Source organism: Nylanderia fulva, unplaced genomic scaffold (genome assembly GCF_048542155.1).
Source record: "Nylanderia fulva isolate GAGA-0341 unplaced genomic scaffold, ASM4854215v1 Scaffold1071, whole genome shotgun sequence".
NCBI lineage: Eukaryota > Metazoa > Arthropoda > Insecta > Hymenoptera > Formicidae > Nylanderia > Nylanderia fulva.
This window is the reverse complement of record NW_028189271.1, coordinates 1-10,968: the sequence shown is the minus strand read 5'-3', so window position 1 is coordinate 10,968 and position 10,968 is coordinate 1. Positions and strand designations below refer to the sequence as shown.

The 10,968-nt window shown below is 29.5% G+C and overlaps 1 non-coding gene across 1 annotated transcript; it reads left to right on the top strand.

Moving 5' to 3' along the window:
* Positions 1–7,355: 7,355 nt before the first annotated feature.
* On the top strand, positions 7,356–7,474 carry LOC114944783 (5S ribosomal RNA). The gene has a single exon (XR_014925288.1). It is a non-coding gene; the product is annotated as a 5S ribosomal RNA (ribosomal RNA).
* The last annotated feature ends 3,494 nt before the right edge of the window (positions 7,475–10,968 follow it).

Here is a 10,968-nt window from a genome sequence, read left to right as displayed (position 1 = left end):
TCATCATATTTTTACTATATTTATTTGTGCCACAATGTTTAAGTCCTAGCTTTCTAATGCATATTCCTGCGCTGACATTTGTGCAAACTTGTACCCAATAAAGGTTTCTTTTGAATTCAATCGATGCAGAAGTTTTTCTGCAAAGTTATAAAGTTTTGGTTATTTTTATGTAGCTTTGATTCGTTTGGATTGCGGTTGTTGGATTAAAATCCACTGTTCTTAGCTCCTGACTCGTCATTGATTGCATATATTTTATAAATGATAATCCTTAAGAGTCGCCAGTAATAAATAATGAAAATCTCTCCTCCAATTTTAAAGTCGACCAGACTGGCAATAATTTATTTTAAATAATTAGTTTAATTTACAACGTTTCGGCTGTCATTGCAGCCCTTTTCAAGTAATCTATAAACAATTATATACATATAAATATAATCTTAATGCGCTTAATCATACAAATAATTATAAATTTACAAAAATATATATGTTTACATACCAGATTAATACAATAAATCATATTTACAGCAAACCCCCGACAAAATTAACCATTGTTTTGATGAACAATGTATCACTGACTGAAGTAAGCCCGAAATAAATAGATGTTGACTGTTAGTAGAAAACTTAGTCATTACGCGTTGAGGAAATATAAAACCAAAGTACTGTGTCTTTCGCAATTTTTAAACCGTCAATACAAAGTCAAATAAATAGATAAATAAATAAATAAATAAATAAATATGTAACATATGACAATATAATATATTAATTAGCTTCAAGAACGCGATCATAAATCCCACTGAAATTCTCCGTATCTTTTTGTAAATTAATGCTTTTTCTTTGGTTTTTTATATAGAACATTTCTGCTATTTCTCTTTTTCTCGTTTGTTTTTCTTGATGCAGAATCACAGGAGAATCCCAACGGAACTCATGATCGTTACAAGTCCGATGCAAACTAACAACTGAGTGTGATGTCGTGTCTTTTTTAATGTTATTTTATGTCCTTAATACGGTTTCTAAATGTCGCTTTGTTTGTCCAATATATGTAGAGTCGCAATTCGCGCATTCGATCTTATAGACGGACATCGGTTCTTTTAAGTTATCAATACTATCTTTTCCTCTTTTTATCAAAGTGTCTAATTTTTTTGGAACGGTATATACTACACCGATTCCATTTTTGTTATGCAACGAGTAATATTTTCGCTCAAATCTCTAATATACGGCAAACACTATAACATTTCGTGTATCAAATTTATCTCGATTAGACGCACCAAAATTACCGCCAAATTTAATCGCCCTAAGTCTCCTGTTAACAATTTTGTTTATGACTGTTAACGGGTAACAATTGTTACGAAGATTCGTTTGACTAAGATGATGTTTTTCTCGTGAAACATAGGGTCAGCGAGTAAAATAGCCCTGTCCACGAGACTTGTGATCACACTAATTTTATAACGCATCGGATGGTTCGAAAGAAAATTTATATAACGGCCTGAAAACGTAGGCTTACGGAACCAGTCAGTCGTCAATTTGCCATTAACATTAGTAATTATCGCGTTCCGGATTCAGTTATGAATTTTTTAAGTTTGGGTGACAAGTTTGGCGTGCCCATTTTTAGAAATAATAAAAACGATAGGAAAATCTCGGTTTTGGAAAACATAAAAATATAGAAGCAAATTATAGAAAGTTTCCTAAGGATAACATCGACAATGTGAGATTTTCAGTAGCGAGCTCAGTACAAAAATTTTTAAGTAAACAAAAGCATGTGAGTCATATTGATAGTTACATTTTTAATAGATACGCTTATTGTTCAAAATTTTTGAAATCTAATAGTAACATTTTCGTAACAAAAGCCGATAAGGGCCAAGTCACAGTATTGATGAATCGGACTGACTATGTGGGGAAAATGAATTGTTTACTGAAAGATGTTTCCACTTATAAACCACTTAATAAAAATCCTATTAAACGCTCTCAACGCAAAGATCACAACTTTATTAAAATCTTGGTTGGATAATGGACTCATAGATGATTCAATTTACAAACAATTGAGATGTACTAATGGCAATTTGCCTCGTGCCTATGGTTTACCTAAGATCCATAAAGTAGGTTACCCTCTTCGTATCATAATTTCAACGTTGGGAAGTCCGGTTTATTACATTGCATCTTATTTAGGTGAGGATTTTACAAATGCAGTCAAGAAACCTCGATCTCACATTAAGGATAGTTGGTCCTTTGTTGAAATTATTAAAGATAAAAACATTGATGACGATCATGTCATGATTTCGTTGGACGTGACTTCGCTTTTTACCAACACACCGTGGGAATTAATAAAGGCAGCAATAGAAAACCGTTGGGATGATATCTCACAATTTACTTCATTTAACATTGCACAGTTTTTTACATGCTATTGACACGGTCATACGCTCGACTAGTTTTGTTTTCGATGGAAAATTTTACGAGCAGGTTTTCGGTTTCGCCTATGGGGTCTCCTTTGTCTCCAATTTTGTCTGATATGGTGATGGACGATTTGGAATCATATTGTTTGCGTCAATTGGATTTTGAGCCCTTTTGTTATTTCAGATATGTTGATGACATTTTTTCAATTATTCCGAAATGTAAAGTGGAGGATATGCTTACGATTTTTAATAGTTTTCACACTCGACTAAAGTTTACGTTTGAATTGGAGAACAATTGTTCCTTAAGTTTTTTAGACACAAGCGTTATGCGAGTTAATGGCAAATTGACGACTGACTGGTTCCGTAAGCCTACGTTTTCAGGCCGTTATATAAATTTTCTTTCGAACCATCCGATGCGTTATAAAATTAGTGTGATCACAAGTCTCGTGGACAGGGCTATTTTACTCGCTGAACCTATGTTTCACGAGAAAAACATCATCTTAGTCAAACGAATTTTTCGTAACAATTGTTACCCGTTAACAGTCATAAACAAAATTGTTAACAGGAGACTTAGGGCGATTAAATTTGGCGGTAATTTTGGTGCGTCTAATCGAGATAAATTTGATACACGAAATGTTATAGTGTTGCCGTATATTAGAGATTTGAGCGAAAATATTACTCGTTGCATAAACAAAAATGGAATCGGTGTAGTATATACCGTTCCAAAAAAATTAGACACTTTGATAAAAAGAGGAAAAGATAGTATTGATAACTTAAAAAGAACCGATGTCGTCTATAAGATCGAATGCGCGAATTGCGACTCTACATATATTGGACAAACAAAGCGACATTTAGAAACACGTATTAAGGAACATAAAAATAACATTAAAAAAGACACGACATCACACTCAGTTGTTAGTTTGCATCGGACTTGTAACGATCATGAGTTCCGTTGGGATTCTCCTGTGATTCTGCATCAAGAAAAACAAACGAGAAAAAGAGAAATAGCAGAAATGTTCTATATAAAAAACCAAAGAAAAAGCATTAATTTACAAAAAGATACGGAGAATTTCAGTGGGATTTATGATCGCGTTCTTGAAGCTATTTAATATATTATATTGTCATATGTTACATATTTATTTATTTATTTATTTATTTATCTATTTATTTGACTTTGTATTGACGGTTTAAAAATTGCGAAAGACACAGTACTTTGGTTTTATATTTCCTCAACGCGTAATGACTAAGTTTTCTACTAACAGTCAACATCTATTTATTTCGGGCTTACTTCAGTCAGTGATACATTGTTCATCAAAACAATGGTTAATTTTGTCGGGGGTTTGCTGTAAATATGATTTATTGTATTAATCTGGTATGTAAACATATATATTTTTGTAAATTTATAATTATTTGTATGATTAAGCGCATTAAGATTATATTTATATGTATATAATTGTTTATAGATTACTTGAAAAGGGCTGCAATGACAGCCGAAACGTTGTAAATTAAACTAATTATTTAAAATAAATTATTGCCAGTCTGGTCGACTTTAAAATTGGAGGAGAGATTTTCATATATTTTATGTTCCAATGCTGAGTAAACGATTTCTTTAAATATTACGTCTGTATTAAATTCAATGCCTGTCTGTAAGTCTACATCCAATACATCCACTTCCAAATTTATTCCACATGTTGATGATGAGTAATAGAGATATCGGATTCTCGTGCGTGGTGGACACATTGATGAAATTAACATAAGAACTAGCAACATACAGATGGCGCATTTCTATATTGAAATAGTAAGTAGTATCAGCTTTTAAATCATAAATTTTGCATTCTAATTGTTTAAATGTGCTATAGTTTGTGATATTTATTTGAATCGTTCGATTCAGATCTTCGTTCCAGTACTGAATTTTATAATGCATTAAGAAAATTTCATTTATCAATTTAAATATGTCCGATCTGTAAAAAAAAAAAAAATCTTAATCTTTTTATTTTTCGCGAATTCTAATTTTAGCGAATTTCTGATAAAAATATATAAATTATATATATATATATATATATATATATATATGTATATATATATATATATATATATATATATATATATATATATAGGGTGTCCTACAACGTGATGTCCACAGTAAAACTTTGTATTCTTAGGATCATTCTAAAATCAAAAAGTTTTAATACACATGTGCTTTAAAGTCGATTATTGTTTTAAAGTTACAGCGAAAAAACGAAATTGCATATAATAATTAATATAAGTATTATTTATTGATGTAGGCAATAGATGGGAAAAGGGCGGATCTCGGAGGATATATATATATATATATATATATGATATGTGGGATAAATAGATTAATATATGTAGGTATATAATATATGTTTATTGCGAACGAGAGGTGTCGATTCTTCGTGAGTCTTCAGTGCGTTATCTTCTTCAGCGTATAGATTGGAGTCTCGGTCTCAAGAGTAACAACCCGAACCGCCGATCCGACGGCGATATATATATATATATATGTGTGTGTAACTAACGTGAATGTTACATGTTACACACATTAGTTATAATTTCCCAATCATAAAAGTAATATTTTGTAATAACTACAAAAAAGAATGATATCCATAAAAAAACTTACCTTTTTTAAAAAAAGGTAAAAAAGGCGACAAGTTTACGTGCTCATGTGAAAAAGTGTTATACAAAAAAACTGTTTTTAAATTACTATAAAAAACTGCTCTAAAAAATAATGTCATTTTAATTTTATACAATATATTTTTATTGTACAAAATGATTAAATATTTCTAAAAAAAAATAATGATATTAAAATTGCGACAAACAAAAACATTTATACTATAAAATCTTTTATTATAATTATTTTATTAAACAATTTTTTTTATCGAAATATTTCACAAACAACAATTAATTAAACATATGACTCATATATTGTAACGCAGCAAATTATATAAAAAGATCAAATGGGACGAACGATTTATGATTGACAATAATATCTTATTTGGATTAAAGAGTATGATAGAAAATATCTCAGCAAACACCGATATATGATTGTTACATTGCTATAATAAAACGGAATATAACAGGTAATATAACGTGTACGTTACATGTAACATCTATGTTAGTTGTAATTTCCCACTCATAGATGTAACATTTTAATATAACATATATTACATTGTAGTTATATTGTAATTATATACCAAATAGCACATTGATGTATTGATAAGTCAGTGCTATCTTGGGATATAATGACAATATAACTACAATGTAATATATGTAATATTAAAAATGTTACATCTATGAGTGGAAAATTACAACTAACTTATACGTTACATGTAACATGCTTAAGTATATAACATTTATATATTGTGTTTGCTGGGATATATCTCATTTGATATTATTGTCAACCATATAATCACTCGTTACATTTGGTCTTTAGAAATATTTTAACCAAAAAAAAATAGAAAAATTTTTGTTAAAAAAACTTGGCGCTGCTAAATTTTTTTCAAAATTACTGTAATGTATCTGTAAACCTTAAAATAAGAAATAATTAATTTACTATAATTATCTTAATGTAACAAATAAATTTATTGTAATGTATCTTAAAATATTCAATAATTAACTTAGAAAATAATTGCAATGTAAATGTACGAAGTACGTTTGTCATTTGCATAGTATTTAATTAATTTATTGCAATGTATCTTAAAGTAATAAAAAAATTACTTTTATAAACAGTACATTAATATAATGATTAAAACATTACATTAATAATTATATAAATATTACATTAATAATTATATATTTATTTAAACATTATATCAATAACTGGAATATTAATAGAACAATTAACTGGAACATAAATGTATATACAAAGTACCTTAACATTATTGACATATTATGTAATTTAGCAGCGCCAAGTTCTTTTAACAAAAATTTTTCTATTTTTTGGTTAAAATATTTCTAAAGACCAAATGTGACGAGTGATTATATGGTTGACAATAATATCAAATGAGATATATATTTTCTATCATACTCTTTAATCCAAATATGATATTATTGTCAATCATAAATCGTTCGTCCCATTTGATCTTTTTATATAATTTGCTGCGTTACAACATATGAGTCATATGTTTAATTAATTGTTGTTTGTGAAATATTTCTATAAAAAAATTGTTTAATAATATAATTATAATAAAAGATTTTATAATATAAATGTTTTTGTTTGTCGCAATTTTTGATATCATTATTTTTTTTTAGAAATATTTAATCATTTTGTACAATAAAAATATATTGTATAAAATTAAAATAACATATTATTTTTTAGAGCAGTTTTTTTATAGTAATTTAAAAACATTGTTTTTTTGTATAGCACTTTTTTACATGAGCACTTAAACTTGTCGCCTTTTTTTACCTTTTTTTAAAAAAAGTAAGTTTTTTTATGAATATAATTCTTACAATAAAAATCAAATATAAGAAAGATATACATCACATAGCGATAAATGAAAAAACTAACAATTTAGTTAAAAAATATTTACAAAATAATATATCTATATAAATATTTATCTTTATACATACCATAAATATATTATATTAAATATTTTAATCTATTTTAATAATATGTTAAATAAAAGGTTTTTATAAAACATTTTCAATATATTTATATAATATTTAAAAAAAATATATATTTAGAAATATTTATGAATCTTTATCATAAAATTCTGTGCTGTCTGGGGTATGTATAGTTAGTAAAATGATTAATATATAGTCAAATTCTTAATTTCGCGTTTTATTGATAAAACAGACGGCTTTAAGATCTCCTTATTACCAATAATAATATTTATTTTTTGTTTCAAATGTATGTATACTTAAATTATAATGACAATAAAGAAACTATTTTATTTACAATACTCTTAAAATTTTCAAGTGACTATTTCTTCAGTAATTAAAGATTTTACCATTGTCAACAGTCATACCCCGTTGAACACACCAGTTCTCGTCTGATCACTGAAGTTAAGCAACGTTGGGCATGGTTAGTACTTAGATGGGTGACCGCTTGGGAACACCATGTACCGTTGGCACCTTCTTTTTTCTTCTTTTTTTTGCTAATTCAAAATCTTAAAAGAAACATAAAACATTTTTTTATATATTATTTGTGATAAATCAATTTTATATATTATAAAAATTTTCTCTAGAAGTAAGAGTCTGGGGAATGTTCTAATTTCTAGTTCAAAAGAAAGTGGCATCCATAGTGAATTCAAAAAACAGTGAACAATAGTGGAAATTGTCTTATCTTTTAGTAAACAAAAATTTTTATAATATATAAAATTGATTTATCACAAATAATATATGTTTACGCGAGATATGTAGAGTTTTTCAAAAATCCCGGGATTCGCACATGAACTGTATGAGAATCCACGTTCTCACTGGAGACATCAAAATTAACCGAACGATAGGATAGAGGAAAGATGAAATATCAGTGCTTAAGAGAGATGACAAACTGATTTGATCTTTTAAGAGTTTATTTGAGAAACACACAATTGAGATGGAGACAAAACTGAGTTCGAGACACGTAGCCTTCGCGCGACAACCTCGTTTGATCAGAGAGCTCAGCTCAACTAACTGTTGACGAGGTGTCGAGAGACAAGAATTCCCCGTTGTAAGGGTGAAAAGCGGGGAGCAAGGTATGTTTACTTGGAGTGCGAATCAGCTGATCGGAAACTGATCGCCAGCTGATCGGCAGCGAAAAACAACAAGGAATGTCACGGTCGCGGCACCGTAACAAAACGAGACTCGAAAATAATATATTTGTCACGCTGAAATAATTGGCTATACAAAGACGTGATATATAAATACAATGATCAAAAACTTTAATGCCGAAATATAAGATTAATCGATATGCGATAACTTTTACTTGTCAAACTCCAAACAATATATAAAAAATGTTTTATGTTTCTTTTAAGATTTTGAATTAGCCAAAAAAAGAAGAAAAAAGAAGAAGGTGCCAACGGTACATGGTGTTCTCAGACGGTCACCACCCATCTAAGTACTAATCATGCCCAACGTTGCTTAACTTCAGTGATCAGACGAGAACTTTTACTTTTAATAGAGCTTTATTCAGTTTGGTTGAGTTACATATTCAATAAATGAAAATCATTTAGCTGAAATGTTTGTTACAATATAAATTGAAGTTCCTGCCTTATGGCTTAACCTTCAGCTTCTTATAAATGTTACAAATATATGTTCGTCTTCGCTTAAATGTTATTTACAATATTCGTTTTTCTTTTTTAATAATTTGGTGATTATACAGGAAAATGCGTTTTATTAAAAACCTGCTTACATTTTGTTGTTGGCTTATTTGCTCAAACCTATTTCCTTTACTTAAACAATATATAAATATACTATAAATAATAAATAATAAAAATACGTCAACTATGAATACATTCTGCGTCAGGTACATCGAGTTTTTCCTCTTAAAATCCTCTTAAAATTTTCAAGTGACTATTTCTTCAGTAATTAAAGATTTTATCATTGTCAACAGTCATACCCCGTTGAACACACCAGTTCTCGTCTGAGTCTCGTTCGAGCTGTCGATCGAGTGTCACGTGTAGCGAGGAGCGACTCTCTAAGCCCTAAGCTAATTTAACAGAGCGATTAATATCAAGTAATCAGTTATAAGATCATTAACGGTGATTACAAGTGAACAACAGTGACTACAAGTGAACAAAGGAACAATAATATTATTGAAGAATCAAGAAAAAACATCGCAGATGTCCCTAAAGGGAGTAAAACTCAAGATTTTAATTTTAAATTGTCATCCACTGTAGCAGTAACCGAAAATCCAGCGCAAAAAAATGAAGGCAAGTCGCCTCTTATACAATCAAAATTTATTGACATGTTCAACACTGAAAATATAAAAAGTAATAAAAGGAAAGCAACAGTCAAAAACCAGGAACATCTAATACAAAAATGGCAAGACATAGTAAAGAGTATACAATAGACACGAAAAATCGTTTTAATTTATTATCGGATTCTGAAGAAGCAGACGTGGAGTGGGACGACACCAACGACGAACAGAATTATCATACAAATAACAGCCCAAGTAAATCAAGAGTCACAAAAAATCTGACCGGAAAACAAAAACCTCCGCCAATTATCATTCACGGAGAGGTAAAATCACATAAAGACTTTATTGCCAAAGTCAAAAACATAATCAATAATAAATTTTTCATAAAATATCAAACAAATCGTACAGCTCTACACACTGAAACACAAAAAGATTATAAAAAGTTAATTACGATACTGGAATCAGATGGAGCACAGTATCATACGTTCACATCGAAGGATAAGAAAACAAAGGCGTTCGTAATAAGAGGACTTCCTAAAAATATAGACATACTGGACATCAAAAATGAACTCAAAGAACTTGACATTCAAGTAAATAACTGCAACGAAATGAGAGGAACGCATAATCCACTATATATGATTACAATTCATGGTGCTATTAACATAAAAATATTATCACATAAAGTAAAATATTTAAATCACACGAAAATAACGTGGGAAAGATATCTCAATAAAAAACGTATTACACAATGTCACAGATGCCAAGAGTGGGGACATGCAACATCAAATTGTTATGTCACACCCAAATGCCTTAAATGTGCAGAAAATCATTTAACAAAGAGAATGTAAAAAACCAATAAACATTCCAGCAAAATGTGCAAATTGTGGCAAGGATCACCCAGCAAACGCCACCATCTGTGAAACATATAAAAAAAAATTAAACTGGATCACTAAGGCGACAAGGACAAACAAACAACAAATAAAAGAAAATATATCAGTAGACATCACGGACGAGAGCATGTTTCCCAGATTGAGAGGTGACGCACCACTCAAGATGACAGAAGCAAATAATCCATGGACACAAGCAGGTAGGATAAGGAATAAACAAACAACAACGACGTATAAACCGGACAACAGGAGTGAACAAATACATACAGACTTTATAACATTAACGAGCGAATTTAAAAATTTAAATAATCTTATAAATGTGAGAGAAATGCTTAAGGGGATCCTAAATGCACGGGCGAACTCCGATAGGGTCGATAATGAAGATTTTTTAAATATAATTATCGACAAAACTCTACAGATGTCGCAATAAAAAAGTTGTCAATCGACACACACATACATATACAGGGTGTCCCATTTTATATAATTTATAATTATATAAAAATTATATATACACAGGTTGTTACACATACATATACACATATGTATGTGTGTGTGTATTTATACAAGGTGTCCCATTTTTACTACCCCTAATATCTCTTTGTTTCAATGCATTTTATAATAAAACAACAAAAGTTATACGGTTTCAAAGGAACTATAAAATAGTACCATTAGTGTTGACCTTGCACAGTCATAAAGATTACGTGAAAGTCACTATCACATGATAAGTTATAAAGTTTCAACATTGCAATATCGCTTCTGAGAATTTTGCGCACATGCAAACTGCATCTGGGGTAAAATATTTTGTACAGTTATCAGCAAACGAATAGATCGCCTGTGGAAT